The sequence below is a fragment of the Dendrobates tinctorius genome, unplaced genomic scaffold (genome assembly GCF_039654945.1).
Source record: "Dendrobates tinctorius isolate UK_male_01 unplaced genomic scaffold, ASM3965494v1 ptg000204l, whole genome shotgun sequence".
NCBI lineage: Eukaryota > Metazoa > Chordata > Amphibia > Anura > Dendrobatidae > Dendrobates > Dendrobates tinctorius.
In genome coordinates, this window is record NW_027361871.1 from 1,932,033 (window position 1) to 1,950,487 (window position 18,455).

General features: G+C 37.9%; 7 non-coding genes across 7 annotated transcripts; 4 read left to right on the forward strand and 3 right to left on the reverse strand.

The window, feature by feature from the left end:
- The first annotated feature begins 147 nt into the window (after positions 1-147).
- Positions 148-229, forward strand: TRNAS-GCU (transfer RNA serine (anticodon GCU)). The gene has a single exon. It is a non-coding gene; the product is annotated as a tRNA-Ser (tRNA).
- A 4,585-nt stretch (positions 230-4,814) lies between these two features.
- On the reverse strand, positions 4,815-4,888 carry TRNAT-AGU (transfer RNA threonine (anticodon AGU)). Its single transcript has one exon. It is a non-coding gene; the product is annotated as a tRNA-Thr (tRNA).
- Positions 4,889-7,073: 2,185 nt separating this feature from the next.
- Positions 7,074-7,155, forward strand: TRNAS-GCU (transfer RNA serine (anticodon GCU)). The gene has a single exon. It is a non-coding gene; the product is annotated as a tRNA-Ser (tRNA).
- Positions 7,156-8,699: 1,544 nt separating this feature from the next.
- On the forward strand, positions 8,700-8,781 carry TRNAS-GCU (transfer RNA serine (anticodon GCU)). The gene has a single exon. It is a non-coding gene; the product is annotated as a tRNA-Ser (tRNA).
- Positions 8,782-13,377: 4,596 nt separating this feature from the next.
- Positions 13,378-13,451, reverse strand: TRNAN-AUU (transfer RNA asparagine (anticodon AUU)). The gene has a single exon. It is a non-coding gene; the product is annotated as a tRNA-Asn (tRNA).
- Positions 13,452-15,137: 1,686 nt separating this feature from the next.
- On the reverse strand, positions 15,138-15,211 carry TRNAT-AGU (transfer RNA threonine (anticodon AGU)). The gene has a single exon. It is a non-coding gene; the product is annotated as a tRNA-Thr (tRNA).
- A 2,185-nt stretch (positions 15,212-17,396) lies between these two features.
- TRNAS-GCU (transfer RNA serine (anticodon GCU)) lies at positions 17,397-17,478 on the forward strand. Its single transcript has one exon. It is a non-coding gene; the product is annotated as a tRNA-Ser (tRNA).
- The last annotated feature ends 977 nt before the right edge of the window (positions 17,479-18,455 follow it).

Genomic DNA, 18,455 nt, shown 5'->3' on the forward strand with positions numbered 1-18,455 from the left:
TCCCCAAGATAACTTCAAACAACAGGCACTGTAGTTGACGAGATAAGGCAACTCTGACAAAAGCCAACATACAATCTTCAGTGAAAAAACACTGACTGGTAAAAACCCTCTCAACATCTTCCCACCTAAACGCACGGGTGCTATGTAGACGAGGTGGCCGAGTGGTTAAGGCGATGGACTGCTAATCCATTGTGCTCTGCATGCATGGGTTCGAATCCCATCCTCGTCGGATTAATCTGCTTCTTCTTTCATGTTGAATGGTTTGGTTTTCATTTTTAACCCAAGCAGTGGAACCCTTCAAGCATGAAAGTTTACAATACTCCTGTGCTGCTATCAAACTTTGCAGAGTCAGACCTGTAAATCCACTGTTTTTAATTGGTAAAGCTTGATGCCATCCTATATTCTGTAAAGAAAATTATATCCTCTAATTCCTTTTAAAGTGTTTCAACAGCAGAGAATTTTTTTTCTCAATTGCACTATATTAGGGCTGTGGGAAATTAATATTTGATGACAAACAAGAGTAAAAGTCCTCTTTTTGGGGTAAAAACCCACAAAATGAGATGAAGAATAGAAAGCACTGCTGACATTCAAAATCAAGATTTTCCTTTTACTAAATAGGCTCTTTGACCAACTAAGCCAAAGGACAAACAGGTGCGAAACATTAAAAAGCCTGCTTAGAGAGTTAAACAGCCCTAAACTGAGATAAAGAAGGAAAAGGACTGCTGGCATTCAAATTCAAGATTTTCCATTTACTAAATAGGCTCTTTGACCAACTAAGACAAAGGACAAACAGGTGTGATACATTAGAAAGCCTGCTTAGAGAGTTAAACAGCCCTAAACTGAGATAAAAAAGGAAGAGGACTGCTGGCATTCAAATTCAAGATTTTCTGTTTACTAAACAGGCTCTTTGACCAACTAAGACAAAGGACAAACAGGTGTGATACATTAGAAAGCCTGCTTAGAGAGTTAAGAAGCCCCAAACTGACATAAAGAAAGAATAGCACTGCTGGCATTCAAATTCAAGATTTTCTGTTTGCTAAACAGGCTCTTTGACCAACTAAGCCAAAGGACATAAAGGTGAGATACATTGAATAAACGGATTAGAGATGCATAGAAAGGAGGCATTTCAAAACTAAATCAACTGGTTTTACATTGTCATGCTTGAAGCCATCTTTCTTCCTTTATATCTCTTAGATAGAAGAGATTTTTAATCTCATAATTGCACTATCAGTCGCAAGTGAAACACCTATTTTTAAGATAGGAAGCTTCTTTGTGAGGAGACGAAAACAAGGCACTGCTGAGATTCGAACTCAGGATCTCCTGTTTACTAGACAGGCGCTTACTAAGCCACAGCACCAGAAGATGGCATGCATTTGAAAACCAAGGAAGATTGAAGCACCAATCAAACATTCGACTGGTTAGCGCAGCAAAACAATATTGAGCTTGAGTTCCATTCCACGTAGAGCAGAAACATGGAATAAGATTTCAATCTCAGTCATAACACTTAAGAAGCCAAGTAAATTTTGAAGAGCATTCATTTAAAAGACTGACAAATTTACAGAAGCTGTATCGAGGACAAAGGCTTTGAAGTTTTGCAATTGAATGAGCCATCTTTTAGCACAGCTGAAATTTGGGACTTGTTTTGCTTCCAAGTTATGACACAGAATAGACAGATTGAAGAAATGCCATGGCAAAACCAAAAGGAGGAAAAATTATGACTAATTGATATTAAAAACCTCAGCACTGGTTCATTTCTGATAGAGTTTTCCCCAAGCTAACTTCAAACAACAGGCACTGTAGTTGACGAGATAAGGCAACTCTGACAAAAGCCAACATACAATCTTCAGTGAAAAAACACTGACTGGTAAAAACCCTCTCAACATCTTCCCACCTAAACGCACGGGCGATATGTAGACGAGGTGGCCGAGTGGTTAAGGCGATGGACTGCTAATCCATTGTGCTCTGCATGCATGTGTTCGAATCCCATCCTCGTCGGATTAATCTGCTTCTTCTTTCATGTTGAATGGTTTGGTTTTCATTTTTAACCCAAGCGGTGGACACTTCATGCATGAAAGTTTACAATACTCCTGTGCTGCTATCAAACTTTGCAGAGTCAGATCTGTAAATCCACTGGTTTTAATTTGTAAAGCTTAATGCCATCCTATATTCTGTAAAGAAAATTATATCCTCTAATTCCTTTTAAAGTGTTTCAACAGCAGAGAATTTTTTTTCTCAATTGCACTATATTAGGGCTGTGGGAAATTAATATTTGATGACAAACAAGAGTAAAAGTCCTCTTTTTGGGGTAAAAACCCACAAAATGAGATGAAGAATAGAAAGCACTGCTGACATTCAAAATCAAGATTTTCCTTTTACTAAATAGGCTCTTTGACCAACTAAGCCAAAGGACAAACAGGTGCGAAACATTAAAAAGCCTGCTTAGAGAGTTAAACAGCCCTAAACTGAGATAAAGAAGGAAAAGGACTGCTGGCATTCAAATTCAAGATTTTCCATTTACTAAATAGGCTCTTTGACCAACTAAGACAAAGGACAAACAGGTGTGATACATTAGAAAGCCTGCTTAGAGAGTTAAACAGCCCTAAACTGAGATAAAGAAGGAAGAGGACTGCTGGCATTCAAATTCAAGATTTTCTGTTTACTAAACAGGATCTTTGACCAACTAAGACAATGGACAAACAGGTGTGATACATTAGAAAGCCTGCATAGAGAGTTAAGAAGCCCCAAACTGACATAAAGAAAGAATAGCACTGCTGGCATTCAAATTCAAGATTTTCTGTTTACTAAACAGGCTCTTTGACCAACTAAGCCAAAGGACATAAAGGTGAGATACATTGGATAAACGGATTAGAGATGCATAGAAAGGAGGCATTTCAAAACTAAATCAACTGGTTTTACATTGTCATGCTTGAAGCCATCTTTCTTCCTTTATATCTCTTAGATAGAAGAGATTTTTAATCTCATAATTGCACTATCAGTCGCAAGTGAAACACCTATTTTTAAGATAGGAAGCTTCTTTGTGAGGAGATGAAAACAAGGCACTGCTGAGATTCAAACTCAGGATCTCCTGTTTACTAGACAGGCGCTTTAACAAACTAAGCCACAGCACCAGAAGATGGCATGCATTTGAAATCCAAGGAAGATTGAAGCACCAATCGAACATTCAACTGGTTAGCGCAGCAAAACAATATTGAGCTTGAGTTCCATTCCACGTAGAGCAGAAACATGGAATAAGATTTCAATCTCAGTCATAACACTTAAGAAGCCAAGTAAATTTTGAAGAGCATTCATTTAAAAGACTGACAAATTTACAGAAGCTGTATCGAGGACAAAGGCTTTGAAGTTTTGCAATTGAATGAGCCATCTTTTAGCACAGCTGAAATTTGGGACTTGTTTTGCTTCCAAGCTATGACTCAGAATAGACAGATTGAAGAAATGCCATGGCAAAACCAAAAGGAGGAAAAATTATGACTAATTGATATTAAAAACCTCAGCACTGGTTCATTTCTGATAGAGTTTTCCCCAAGCTAACTTCAAACAACAGGCACTGTAGTTGACGAGATAAGGCAACTCTGACAAAAGCCAACATACAATCTTCAGTGAAAAAACACTGACTGGTAAAAACCCTCTCAACATCTTCCCACCTAAACGCACGGGTGCTATGTAGACGAGGTGGCCGAGTGGTTAAGGCGATGGACTGCTAATCCATTGTGCTCTGCATGCATGGGTTTGAATCCCATCCTCATTGGATTAATCTGCTTCTTCTTTCATGTTGAATGGTTTGGTTTTCATTTTTAACCCAAGCAGTGGACACTTCAAGCATGAAAGTTTACAATACTCCTGTGCTGCTATCAAACTTTGCAGAGTCAGACCTGTAAATCCACTGTTTTTAATTGGTAAAGCTTGATGCCATTCTATATTCTGTAAAGAAAATTATATCCTCTAATTCCTTTTAAAGTGTTTCAACAGCAGAGAATTTTTTTTCTCAATTGCACTATATTAGGGCTGTGGGAAATTAATATTTGATGACAAACAAGAGTAAAAGTCCTCTTTTTGGGGTAAAAACCCACAAAATAAGATGAAGAATAGAAAGCACTGCTGACATTCAAAATCAAGATTTTCCTTTTACTAAATAGGCTCTTTGACCAACTAAGCCAAAGGACAAACAGGTGCGAAACATTAAAAAGCCTGCTTAGAGAGTTAAACAGCCCTAAACTGAGATAAAGAAGGAAAAGGACTGCTGGCATTCAAATTCAAGATTTTCCATTTACTAAATAGGCTCTTTGACCAACTAAGACAAAGGACAAACAGGTGTGATACATTAGAAAGCCTGCTTAGAGAGTTAAACAGCCCTAAACTGAGATAAAGAAGGAAGAGGACTGCTGGCATTCAAATTCAAGATTTTCTGTTTACTAAACAGGCTCTTTGACCAACTAAGACAAAGGACAAACAGGTGTGATACATTAGAAAGCCTGCTTAGAGAGTTAAGAAGCCCCAAACTGACATAAAGAAAGAATAGCACTGCTGGCATTCAAATTCAAGATTTTCTGTTTACTAAACAGGCTCTTTGACCAACTAAGCCAAAGGACATAAAGGTGAGATACATTGGATAAACGGATTAGAGATGCATAGAAAGGAGGCATTTCAAAACTAAATCAACTGGTTTTACATTGTCATGCTTGAAGCCATCTTTCTTCCTTTATAGAAGAGATTTTTAATCTCATAATTCCACTATCAGTCGCAAGTGAAAGACCTATTTTTAAGATAGGAAGCTTCTTTGTGAGGAGACGAAAACAAGGCACTGCTGAGATTCGAACTCAGGATCTCCTGTTTACTAGACAGGCGCTTTAACCAACTAAGCCACAGCACCAGAAGATGGCATGCATTTGAAATCCAAGGAAGATTGAAGCACCAATCGAACATTCAACTGGTTAGCGCAGCAAAACAATATTGAGCTTGAGTTCCATTCCACGTAGAGCAGAAACATGGAATAAGATTTCAATCTCAGTCATAACACTTAAGAAGCCAAGTAAATTTTGAAGAGCATTCATTTAAAAGACTGACAAATTTACAGAAGCTGTATCGAGGACAAAGGCTTTGAAGGTTTGCAATTGAATGAGCCATCTTTTAGCACAGCTGAAATTTGGGACTTGTTTTGCTTCCAAGTTATGACACAGAATAGACAGATTGAAGAAATGCCATGGCAAAACCAAAAGGAGGAAAAATTATGACTAATTGATATTAAAAACCTCAGCACTGGTTCATTTCTGATAGAGTTTTCCCCAAGCTAACTTCAAACAACAGTCACTGTAGTTGACGAGATAAGGCAACTCTGACAAAAGCCAACATACAATCTTCAGTGAAAAAACACTGACTGGTAAAAACCCTCTCAACATCTTCCCACCTAAACGCACGGGCGCTTTGTAGACGAGGTGGACGAGTGGTTAAGGCGATGGACTGCTAATCCATTGTGCTCTGCATGCATGGGTTCGATTCCCATCCTCGTTGGATTAATCTGCTTCTTCTTTCATGTTGAATTGTTTGGTTTTCATTTTTAACCCAAGCGGTGGACACTTCATGCATGAAAGTTTACAATACTCCTGTGCTGCTATCAAACTTTGCAGAGTCAGATCTGTAAATCCACTGGTTTTAATTTGTAAAGCTTGATGCCATCCTATATTCTGTAAATAAAATTATATCCTCTAATTCCTTTTAAAGTGTTTCAACAGCAGAGAATTTTTTTTCTCAATTGCACTATATTAGGGCTGTGGGAAATTAATATTTGATGACAAACAAGAGTAAAAGTCCTCTTTTTGGGGTAAAAACACACAAAATGAGATGAAGAATAGAAAGCACTGCTGACATTCAAAATCAAGATTTTCCTTTTACTAAATAGGCTCTTTGACCAACTAAGCCAAAGGACAAACAGGTGCGAAACATTAAAAAGCCTGCTTAGAGAGTTAAACAGCCCTAAACTGAGATAAAGAAGGAAAAGGACTGCTGGCATTCAAATTCAAGATTTTCCATTTACTAAATAGGCTCTTTGACCAACTAAGACAAAGGACAAACAGGTGTGATACATTAGAAAGCCTGCTTAGAGAGTTAAGAAGCCCCAAACTGACATAAAGAAAGAATAGCACTGCTGGCATTCAAATTCAAGATTTTCTGTTTACTAAACAGGCTCTTTGACCAACTAAGCCAAAGGACATAAAGGTGAGATACATTGAATAAACGGATTAGAGATGCATAGAAAGGAGGCATTTCAAAACTAAATCAACTGGTTTTACATTGTCATGCTTGAAGCCATCTTTCTTCTTTTATATCTCTTAGATAGAAGAGATTTTCAATCTCATAATTCCACTATCAGTCGCAAGTGAAACACCTATTTATAAGATAGGAAGCTTCTTTGTGAGGAGACGAAAACAAGGCATTGCTGAGATTCGAACTCAGGATCTCCTGTTTACTAGACAGGCGCTTTAACCAACTAAGCCACAGCACCAGAAGATGGCATGCATTTGAAAACCAAGGGAGATTGAAGCACCAATCAAACATTCAACTGGTTAGCGCAGCAAAACAATATTGAGCTTGAGTTCCATTCCACGTAGAGCAGAAACATGGAATAAGATTTCAATCTCAGTCATAACACTTAAGAAGCCAAGTAAATTTTGAAGAGCATTCATTTAAAAGACTGACAAATTTACAGAAGCTGTATCGAGGACAAAGGCTTTGAAGTTTTGCAATTGAATGAGCCATCTTTTAGCACAGCTGAAATTTGGGACTTGTTTTGCTTCCAAGTTATGACACAGAATAGACAGATTGAAGAAATGCCATGGCAAAACCAAAAGGAGGAAAAATTATGACTAATTGATATTAAAAACCTCAGCACTGGTTCATTTCTGATAGAGTTTTCCCCAAGCTAACTTCAAACAACAGGCACTGTAGTTGACGAGATAAGGCAACTCTGACAAAAGCCAACATACAATCTTCAGTGAAAAAACACTGACTGGTAAAAACCCTCTCAACATCTTCCCACCTAAACGCACGGGCGCTATGTAGACGAGGTGGCCGAGTGGTTAAGGCGATGGACTGCTAATCCATTGTGCTCTGCATGCATGGGTTCGAATCCCATCCTCGTCGGATTAATCTGTTTCTTCGTTCATGTTGAATGGTTTGGTTTTCATTTTTAACCCAAGCGGTGGACACTTCATGCATGAAAGTTTACAATACTCCTGTGCTGCTATCAAACTTTGCAGAGTCAGATCTGTAAATCCACTGGTTTTAATTTGTAAAGCTTGATGCCATCCTATATTCTGTAAAGAAAATTATATCCTCTAATTCCTTTTAAAGTGTTTCAACAGCAGAGAATTTTTTTTCTCAATTGCACTATATTAGGGCTGTGGGAAATTAATATTTGATGACAAACAAGAGTAAAAGTCCTCTTTTTGGGGTAAAAACCCACAAAATGAGATGAAGAATAGAAAGCACTGCTGACATTCAAAATCAAGATTTTCCTTTTACTAAATAGGCTCTTTGACCAACTAAGCCAAAGGACAAACAGGTGCGAAACATTAAAAAGCCTGCTTAGAGAGTTAAACAGCCCTAAACTGAGATAAAGAAGGAAAAGGACTGCTGGCATTCAAATTCAAGATTTTCCATTTACTAAATAGGCTCTTTGACCAACTAAGACAAAGGACAAACAGGTGTGATACATTAGAAAGCCTGCTTAGAGAGTTAAGAAGCCCCAAACTGACATAAAGAAAGAATAGCACTGCTGGCATTCAAATTCAAGATTTTCTGTTTGCTAAACAGGCTCTTTGACCAACTAAGCCAAAGGACATAAAGGTGAGATACATTGAATAAACGGATTAGAGATGCATAGAAAGGAGGCATTTCAAAACTAAATCAACTGGTTTTACATTGTCATGCTTGAAGCCATCTTTCTTCCTTTATATCTCTTAGATAGAAGAGATTTTTAATCTCATAATTCCACTATCAGTCGCAAGTGAAACACCTATTTTTAAGATAGGAAGCTTCTTTGTGAGGAGACGAAAACAAGGCACTGCTGAGATTCGAACTCAGGATCTCCTGTTTACACAGGCGCTTTAACCAACTAAGCCACAGCACCAGAAGATGGCATGCATTTGAAAACCAAGGGAGATTGAAGCACCAATCAAACATTCAACTGGTTAGCGCAGCAAAACAATATTGAGCTTGAGTTCCATTCCACGTAGAGCAGAAACATGGAATAAGATTTCAATCTCAGTCATAACACTTAAGAAGCCAAGTAAATTTTGAAGAGCATTCATTTAAAAGACTGACAAATTTACAGAAGCTGTATCGAGGACAAAGGCTTTGAAGTTTTGCAATTGAATGAGCCATCTTTTAGCACAGCTGAAATTTGGGACTTGTTTTGCTTCCAAGTTATGACACAGAATAGACAGATTGAAGAAATGCCATGGCAAAACCAAAAGGAGGAAAAATTATGACTAATTGATATTAAAAACCTCAGCACTGGTTCATTTCTGATAGAGTTTTCCCCAAGCTAACTTCAAACAACAGGCACTGTAGTTGACGAGATAAGGCAACTCTGACAAAAGCCAACATACAATCTTCAGTGAAAAAACACTGACTGGTAAAAACCCTCTCAACATCTTCCCACCTAAACGCACGGGCGCTATGTAGACGAGGTGGTCGAGTGGTTAAGGCGATGGACTGCTAATCCATTGTGCTCTGCATGCATGGGTTCGAATCCCATCCTCGTCGGATTAATCTGCTTCTTCTTTCATGTTGAATGGTTTGGTTTTCATTTTTAACCCAAGCGGTGGACACTTCATGCATGAAAGTTTACAATACTCCTGTGCTGCTATCAAACTTTGCAGAGTCAGATCTGTAAATCCACTGGTTTTAATTTGTAAAGCTTGATGCCATCCTATATTCTGTAAAGAAAATTATATCCTCTAATTCCTTTTAAAGTGTTTCAACAGCAGAGAATTTTTTTTCTCAATTGCACTATATTAGGGCTGTGGGAAATTAATATTTGATGACAAACAAGAGTAAAAGTCCTCTTTTTGGGGTAAAAACCCACAAAATGAGATGAAGAATAGAAAGCACTGCTGACATTCAAAATCAAGATTTTCCTTTTACTAAATAGGCTCTTTGACCAACTAAGCCAAAGGACAAACAGGTGCGAAACATTAAAAAGCCTGCTTAGAGAGTTAAACAGCCCTAAACTGAGATAAAGAAGGAAAAGGACTGCTGGCATTCAAATTCAAGATTTTCCATTTACTAAATAGGCTCTTTGACCAACTAAGACAAAGGACAAACAGGTGTGATACATTAGAAAGCCTGCTTAGAGAGTTAAACAGCCCTAAACTGAGATAAAGAAGGAAGAGGACTGCTGGCATTCAAATTCAAGATTTTCTGTTTACTAAACAGGCTCTTTGACCAACTAAGACAAAGGACAAACAGGTGTGATACATTAGAAAGCCTGCATAGAGAGTTAAGAAGCCCCAAACTGACATAAAGAAAGAATAGCACTGCTGGCATTCAAATTCAAGATTTTCTGTTTACTAAACAGGCTCTTTGACCAACTAAGCCAAAGGACATAAAGGTGAGATACATTGGATAAACGGATTAGAGATGCATAGAAAGGAGGCATTTCAAAACTAAATCAACTGGTTTTACATTGTCATGCTTGAAGCCATCTTTCTTCCTTTATATCTCTTAGATAGAAGAGATTTTTAATCTCATAATTGCACTATCAGTCGCAAGTGAAACACCTATTTTTAAGATAGGAAGCTTCTTTGTGAGGAGATGAAAACAAGGCACTGCTGAGATTCAAACTCAGGACCTCCTGTTTACTAGACAGGCGCTTTAACAAACTAAGCCACAGCACCAGAAGATGGCATGCATTTGAAATCCAAGGAAGATTGAAGCACCAATCGAACATTCAACTGGTTAGCGCAGCAAAACAATATTGAGCTTGAGTTCCATTCCACGTAGAGCAGAAACATGGAATAAGATTTCAATCTCAGTCATAACACTTAAGAAGCCAAGTAAATTTTGAAGAGCATTCATTTAAAAGACTGACAAATTTACAGAAGCTGTATCGAGGACAAAGGCTTTGAAGTTTTGCAATTGAATGAGCCATCTTTTAGCACAGCTGAAATTTGGGACTTGTTTTGCTTCCAAGCTATGACACAGAATAGACAGATTGAAGAAATGCCATGGCAAAACCAAAAGGAGGAAAAATTATGACTAATTGATATTAAAAACCTCAGCACTGGTTCATTTCTGATAGAGTTTTCCCCAAGATAACTTCAAACAACAGGCACTGTAGTTGACGAGATAAGGCAACTCTGACAAAAGCCAACATACAATCTTCAGTGAAAAAACACTGACTGGTAAAAACCCTCTCAACATCTTCCCACCTAAACGCACGGGTGCTATGTAGACGAGGTGGCCGAGTGGTTAAGGAGATGGACTGCTAATCCATTGTGCTCTGCATGCATGGGTTCGAATCCCATCCTCGTCGGATTAATCTGCTTCTTCTTTCATGTTGAATGGTTTGGTTTTCATTTTTAACCCAAGCAGTGGAACCCTTCAAGCATGAAAGTTTACAATACTCCTGTGCTGCTATCAAACTTTGCAGAGTCAGACCTGTAAATCCACTGTTTTTAATTGGTAAAGCTTGATGCCATCCTATATTCTGTAAAGAAAATTATATCCTCTAATTCCTTTTAAAGTGTTTCAACAGCAGAGAATTTTTTTTCTCAATTGCACTATATTAGGGCTGTGGGAAATTAATATTTGATGACAAACAAGAGTAAAAGTCCTCTTTTTGGGGTAAAAACCCACAAAATGAGATGAAGAATAGAAAGCACTGCTGACATTCAAAATCAAGATTTTCCTTTTACTAAATAGGCTCTTTGACCAACTAAGCCAAAGGACAAACAGGTGCGAAACATTAAAAAGCCTGCTTAGAGAGTTAAACAGCCCTAAACTGAGATAAAGAAGGAAAAGGACTGCTGGCATTCAAATTCAAGATTTTCCATTTACTAAATAGGCTCTTTGACCAACTAAGACAAAGGACAAACAGGTGTGATACATTAGAAAGCCTGCTTAGAGAGTTAAACAGCCCTAAACTGAGATAAAAAAGGAAGAGGACTGCTGGCATTCAAATTCAAGATTTTCTGTTTACTAAACAGGCTCTTTGACCAACTAAGACAAAGGACAAACAGGTGTGATACATTAGAAAGCCTGCTTAGAGAGTTAAGAAGCCCCAAACTGACATAAAGAAAGAATAGCACTGCTGGCATTCAAATTCAAGATTTTCTGTTTGCTAAACAGGCTCTTTGACCAACTAAGCCAAAGGACATAAAGGTGAGATACATTGAATAAACGGATTAGAGATGCATAGAAAGGAGGCATTTCAAAACTAAATCAACTGGTTTTACATTGTCATGCTTGAAGCCATCTTTCTTCCTTTATATCTCTTAGATAGAAGAGATTTTTAATCTCATAATTCCACTATCAGTCGCAAGTGAAACACCTATTTTTAAGATAGGAAGCTTCTTTGTGAGGAGACGAAAACAAGGCACTGCTGAGATTCGAACTCAGGATCTCCTGTTTACTAGACAGGCGCTTACTAAGCCACAGCACCAGAAGATGGCATGCATTTGAAAACCAAGGAAGATTGAAGCACCAATCAAACATTCGACTGGTTAGCGCAGCAAAACAATATTGAGCTTGAGTTCCATTCCACGTAGAGCAGAAACATGGAATAAGATTTCAATCTCAGTCATAACACTTAAGAAGCCAAGTAAATTTTGAAGAGCATTCATTTAAAAGACTGACAAATTTACAGAAGCTGTATCGAGGACAAAGGCTTTGAAGTTTTGCAATTGAATGAGCCATCTTTTAGCACAGCTGAAATTTGGGACTTGTTTTGCTTCCAAGTTATGACACAGAATAGACAGATTGAAGAAATGCCATGGCAAAACCAAAAGGAGGAAAAATTATGACTAATTGATATTAAAAACCTCAGCACTGGTTCATTTCTGATAGAGTTTTCCCCAAGCTAACTTCAAACAACAGGCACTGTAGTTGACGAGATAAGGCAACTCTGACAAAAGCCAACATACAATCTTCAGTGAAAAAACACTGACTGGTAAAAACCCTCTCAACATCTTCCCACCTAAACGCACGGGCGCTATGTAGACGAGGTGGCCGAGTGGTTAAGGCGATGGACTGCTAATCCATTGTGCTCTGCATGCATGTGTTCGAATCCCATCCTCGTCGGATTAATCTGCTTCTTCTTTCATGTTGAATGGTTTGGTTTTCATTTTTAACCCAAGCGGTGGACACTTCATGCATGAAAGTTTACAATACTCCTGTGCTGCTATCAAACTTTGCAGAGTCAGATCTGTAAATCCACTGGTTTTAATTTGTAAAGCTTAATGCCATCCTATATTCTGTAAAGAAAATTATATCCTCTAATTCCTTTTAAAGTGTTTCAACAGCAGAGAATTTTTTTTCTCAATTGCACTATATTAGGGCTGTGGGAAATTAATATTTGATGACAAACAAGAGTAAAAGTCCTCTTTTTGGGGTAAAAACCCACAAAATGAGATGAAGAATAGAAAGCACTGCTGACATTCAAAATCAAGATTTTCCTTTTACTAAATAGGCTCTTTGACCAACTAAGCCAAAGGACAAACAGGTGCGAAACATTAAAAAGCCTGCTTAGAGAGTTAAACAGCCCTAAACTGAGATAAAGAAGGAAAAGGACTGCTGGCATTCAAATTCAAGATTTTCCATTTACTAAATAGGCTCTTTGACCAACTAAGACAAAGGACAAACAGGTGTGATACATTAGAAAGCCTGCTTAGAGAGTTAAACAGCCCTAAACTGAGATAAAGAAGGAAGAGGACTGCTGGCATTCAAATTCAAGATTTTCTGTTTACTAAACAGGATCTTTGACCAACTAAGACAATGGACAAACAGGTGTGATACATTAGAAAGCCTGCATAGAGAGTTAAGAAGCCCCAAACTGACATAAAGAAAGAATAGCACTGCTGGCATTCAAATTCAAGATTTTCTGTTTACTAAACAGGCTCTTTGACCAACTAAGCCAAAGGACATAAAGGTGAGATACATTGGATAAACGGATAAGAGATGCATAGAAAGGAGGCATTTCAAAACTAAATCAACTGGTTTTACATTGTCATGCTTGAAGCCATCTTTCTTCCTTTATATCTCTTAGATAGAAGAGATTTTTAATCTCATAATTGCACTATCAGTCGCAAGTGAAACACCTATTTTTAAGATAGGAAGCTTCTTTGTGAGGAGATGAAAACAAGGCACTGCTGAGATTCAAACTCAGGATCTCCTGTTTAATAGACAGGCGCTTTAACAAACTAAGCCACAGCACCAGAAGATGGCATGCATTTGAAATCCAAGGAAGATTGAAGCACCAATCGAACATTCAACTGGTTAGCGCAGCAAAACAATATTGAGCTTGAGTTCCATTCCACGTAGAGCAGAAACATGGAATAAGATTTCAATCTCAGTCATAACACTTAAGAAGCCAAGTAAATTTTGAAGAGCATTCATTTAAAAGACTGACAAATTTACAGAAGCTGTATCGAGGACAAAGGCTTTGAAGTTTTGCAATTGAATGAGCCATCTTTTAGCACAGCTGAAATTTGGGACTTGTTTTGCTTCCAAGCTATGACACAGAATAGACAGATTGAAGAAATGCCATGGCAAAACCAAAAGGAGGAAAAATTATGACTAATTGATATTAAAAACCTCAGCACTGGTTCATTTCTGATAGAGTTTTCCCCAAGCTAACTTCAAACAACAGGCACTGTAGTTGACGAGATAAGGCAACTCTGACAAAAGCCAACATACAATCTTCAGTGAAAAAACACTGACTGGTAAAAACCCTCTCAACATCTTCCCACCTAAACGCACGGGTGCTATGTAGACGAGGTGGCCGAGTGGTTAAGGCGATGGACTGCTAATCCATTGTGCTCTGCATGCATGGGTTTGAATCCCATCCTCATTGGATTAATCTGCTTCTTCTTTCATGTTGAATGGTTTGGTTTTCATTTTTAACCCAAGCAGTGGACACTTCAAGCATGAAAGTTTACAATACTCCTGTGCTGCTATCAAACTTTGCAGAGTCAGACCTGTAAATCCACTGTTTTTAATTGGTAAAGCTTGATGCCATTCTATATTCTGTAAAGAAAATTATATCCTCTAATTCCTTTTAAAGTGTTTCAACAGCAGAGAATTTTTTTTCTCAATTGCACTATATTAGGGCTGTGGGAAATTAATATTTGATGACAAACAAGAGTAAAAGTCCTCTTTTTGGGGTAAAAACCCACAAAATAAGATGAAGAATAGAAAGCACTGCTGACATTCAAAATCAAGATTTTCCTTTTACTAAATAGGCTCTTTGACCAACTAAGCCAAAGGACAAACAGGTGCGAAACATTAAAAAGCCTGCTTAGAGAGTTAAACAGCCCTAAACTGAGATAAAGAAGGAAAAGGACTGCTGGCATTCAAATTCAAGATTTTCCATTTACTAAATAGGCTCTTTGACCAACTAAGACAAAGGACAAACAGGTGTGATACATTAGAAAGCCTGCTTAGAGAGTTAAACAGCCCTAAACTGAGATAAAGAAGGAAGAGGACTGCTGGCATTCAAATTCAAGATTTTCTGTTTACTAAACAGGCTCTTTGACCAACTAAGACAAAGGACAAACAGGTGTGATACATTAGAAAGCCTGCTTAGAGAGTTAAGAAGCCCCAAACTGACATAAAGAAAGAATAGCACTGCTGGCATTCAAATTCAAGATTTTCTGTTTACTAAACAGGCTCTTTGACCAACTAAGCCAAAGGACATAAAGGTGAGATACATTGGATAAACGGATTAGAGATGCATAGAAAGGAGGCATTTCAAAACTAAATCAACTGGTTTTACATTGTCATGCTTGAAGCCATCTTTCTTCCTTTATAGAAGAGATTTTTAATCTCATAATTCCACTATCAGTCGCAAGTGAAAGACCTATTTTTAAGATAGGAAGCTTCTTTGTGAGGAGACGAAAACAAGGCACTGCTGAGATTCGAACTCAGGATCTCCTGTTTACTAGACAGGCGCTTTAACCAACTAAGCCACAGCACCAGAAGATGGCATGCATTTGAAATCCAAGGAAGATTGAAGCACCAATCGAACATTCAACTGGTTAGCGCAGCAAAACAATATTGAGCTTGAGTTCCATTCCACGTAGAGCAGAAACATGGAATAAGATTTCAATCTCAGTCATAACACTTAAGAAGCCAAGTAAATTTTGAAGAGCATTCATTTAAAAGACTGACAAATTTACAGAAGCTGTATCGAGGACAAAGGCTTTGAAGGTTTGCAATTGAATGAGCCATCTTTTAGCACAGCTGAAATTTGGGACTTGTTTTGCTTCCAAGTTATGACACAGAATAGACAGATTGAAGAAATGCCATGGCAAAACCAAAAGGAGGAAAAATTATGACTAATTGATATTAAAAACCTCAGCACTGGTTCATTTCTGATAGAGTTTTCCCCAAGCTAACTTCAAACAACAGTCACTGTAGTTGACGAGATAAGGCAACTCTGACAAAAGCCAACATACAATCTTCAGTGAAAAAACACTGACTGGTAAAAACCCTCTCAACATCTTCCCACCTAAACGCACGGGCGCTTTGTAGACGAGGTGGACGAGTGGTTAAGGCGATGGACTGCTAATCCATTGTGCTCTGCATGCATGGGTTCGATTCCCATCCTCGTTGGATTAATCTGCTTCTTCTTTCATGTTGAATTGTTTGGTTTTCATTTTTAACCCAAGCGGTGGACACTTCATGCATGAAAGTTTACAATACTCCTGTGCTGCTATCAAACTTTGCAGAGTCAGATCTGTAAATCCACTGGTTTTAATTTGTAAAGCTTGATGCCATCCTATATTCTGTAAATAAAATTATATCCTCTAATTCCTTTTAAAGTGTTTCAACAGCAGAGAATTTTTTTTCTCAATTGCACTATATTAGGGCTGTGGGAAATTAATATTTGATGACAAACAAGAGTAAAAGTCCTCTTTTTGGGGTAAAAACACACAAAATGAGATGAAGAATAGAAAGCACTGCTGACATTCAAAATCAAGATTTTCCTTTTACTAAATAGGCTCTTTGACCAACTAAGCCAAAGGACAAACAGGTGCGAAACATTAAAAAGCCTGCTTAGAGAGTTAAACAGCCCTAAACTGAGATAAAGAAGGAAAAGGACTGCTGGCATTCAAATTCAAGATTTTCCATTTACTAAATAGGCTCTTTGACCAACTAAGACAAAGGACAAACAGGTGTGATACATTAGAAAGCCTGCTTAGAGAGTTAAGAAGCCCCAAACTGACATAAAGAAAGAATAGCACTGCTGGCATTCAAATTCAAGATTTTCTGTTTACTAAACAGGCTCTTTGACCAACTAAGCCAAAGGACATAAAGGTGAGATACATTGAATAAACGGATTAGAGATGCATAGAAAGGAGGCATTTCAAAACTAAATCAACTGGTTTTACATTGTCATGCTTGAAGCCATCTTTCTTCCTTTATATCTCTTAGATAGAAGAGATTTTCAATCTCATAATTCCACTATCAGTCGCAAGTGAAACACCTATTTATAAGACAGGAAGCTTCTTTGTGAGGAGACGAAAACAAGGCATTGCTGAGATTCGAACTCAGGATCTCCTGTTTACTAGACAGGCGCTTTAACCAACTAAGCCACAGCACCAGAAGATGGCATGCATTTGAAATCCAAGGAAGATTGAAGCACCAATCGAACATTCAACTGGTTAGCGCAGCAAAACAATATTGAGCTTGAGTTCCATTCCACGTAGAGCAGAAACATGGAATAAGATTTCAATCTCAGTCATAACACTTAAGAAGCCAAGTAAATTTTGAAGAGCATTCATTTAAAAGACTGACAAATTTACAGAAGCTGTATCGAGGACAAAGGCTTTGAAGTTTTGCAATTGAATGAGCCATCTTTTAGCACAGCTGAAATTTGGGACTTGTTTTGCTACCAAGTTATGACACAGAATAGACAGATTGAAGAAATGCCATGGCAAAACCAAAAGGAGGAAAAATTATGACTAATTGATATTAAAAACCTCAGCACTGGTTCATTTCTGATAGAGTTTTCCCCAAGCTAACTTCAAACAACAGGCACTGTAGTTGACGAGATAAGGCAACTCTGACAAAAGCCAACATACAATCTTCAGTGAAAAAACACTGACTGGTAAAAACCCTCTCAACATCTTCCCACCTAAACGCACAGGCGTTATGTAGACGAGGTGGCCGAGTGGTTAAGGCGATGGACTGCTAATCCATTGTGCTCTGCATGCATGGGTTCGAATCCCATCCTCGTCGGATTAATCTGCTTCTTCTTTCATGTTGAATGGTTTGGTTTTCATTTTTAACCCAAGCAGTGGAACCCTTCAAGCATGAAAGTTTACAATACTCCTGTGCTGCTATCAAACTTTGCAGAGTCAGACCTGTAAATCCACTTGTTTTAATTGGTAAAGCTTGATGCCATCCTATATTCTGTAAAGAAAATTATATCCTCTAATTCCTTTTAAAGTGTTTCAACAGCAGAGAATTTTTTTTCTCAATTGCACTATATTAGGGCTGTGGGAAATTAATATTTGATGACAAACAAGAGTAAAAGTCCTCTTTTTGGGGTAAAAACCCACAAAATGAGATGAAGAATAGAAAGCACTGCTGACATTCAAAATCAAGATTTTCCTTTTACTAAATAGGCTCTTTGACCAACTAAGCCAAAGGACAAACAGGTGCGAAACATTAAAAAGCCTGCTTAGAGAGTTAAACAGCCCTAAACTGAGATAAAGAAGGAAAAGGACTGCTGGCATTCAAATTCAAGATTTTCCATTTACTAAATAGGCTCTTTGACCAACTAAGACAAAGGACAAACAGGTGTGATACATTAGAAAGCCTGCTTAGAGAGTTAAACAGCCCTAAACTGAGATAAAAAAGGAAGAGGACTGCTGGCATTCAAATTCAAGATTTTCTGTTTACTAAACAGGCTCTTTGACCAACTAAGACAAAGGACAAACAGGTGTGATACATTAGAAAGCCTGCTTAGAGAGTTAAGAAGCCCCAAACTGACATAAAGAAAGAATAGCACTGCTGGCATTCAAATTCAAGATTTTCTGTTTGCTAAACAGGCTCTTTGACCAACTAAGCCAAAGGACATAAAGGTGAGATACATTGAATAAACGGATTAGAGATGCATAGAAAGGAGGCATTTCAAAACTAAATCAACTGGTTTTACATTGTCATGCTTGAAGCCATCTTTCTTCCTTTATATCTCTTAGATAGAAGAGATT